This window comes from Myotis lucifugus, unplaced genomic scaffold (assembly GCF_000147115.1).
Source record: "Myotis lucifugus unplaced genomic scaffold, Myoluc2.0 scaffold_168, whole genome shotgun sequence".
Classification (NCBI taxonomy): Eukaryota; Metazoa; Chordata; class Mammalia; order Chiroptera; family Vespertilionidae; genus Myotis; species Myotis lucifugus.
This window is the reverse complement of record NW_005871216.1, coordinates 1,653,879-1,654,366: the sequence shown is the minus strand read 5'-3', so window position 1 is coordinate 1,654,366 and position 488 is coordinate 1,653,879.

Sequence of the window (488 nt, the reverse complement as noted above, 5' to 3'; positions counted from 1 at the left end):
AGGGTAGTCACCTTTGGTTCACTCCATCTTCCATAGAGGATATTGAGGACGGGATCCTTTATCCGCTTCCTCCCAACCCTGAACATGAATGGAAAAAGGCAGAGGTCTGGAGGACTCAGAGGACTAGCCCGAGTCAGCCCAGCCATTTGGGGCTGTCCTTGCTAAGGCGTCAGAGACAACATTGTGTATAGTCCTCAGTCCTGAGAACCCTTCCCATCAGCTTTCCTCTTGTGAGCCTGGGACCCAGTGGAATATCAAGCAGGTAGCTTTACCAGTTATAGTAGATTGTGGCTATCTAGTCAGCAGCTGCAAAAGTGAGAAAATAGCATAGATTAAAAAAAAATTTTTTTTACTGATTTCAGAGAGAAAGGGAGAGAGTTATAGAAATACCAGAGGCCCAGTGCATGAAATTCATGCACTCGGGGGGGGGGGTCCCCTCAGCCAGCCTGCGCCCTCTCACAGTCCAGGAGCCCTCAGGAGGCAGAAGA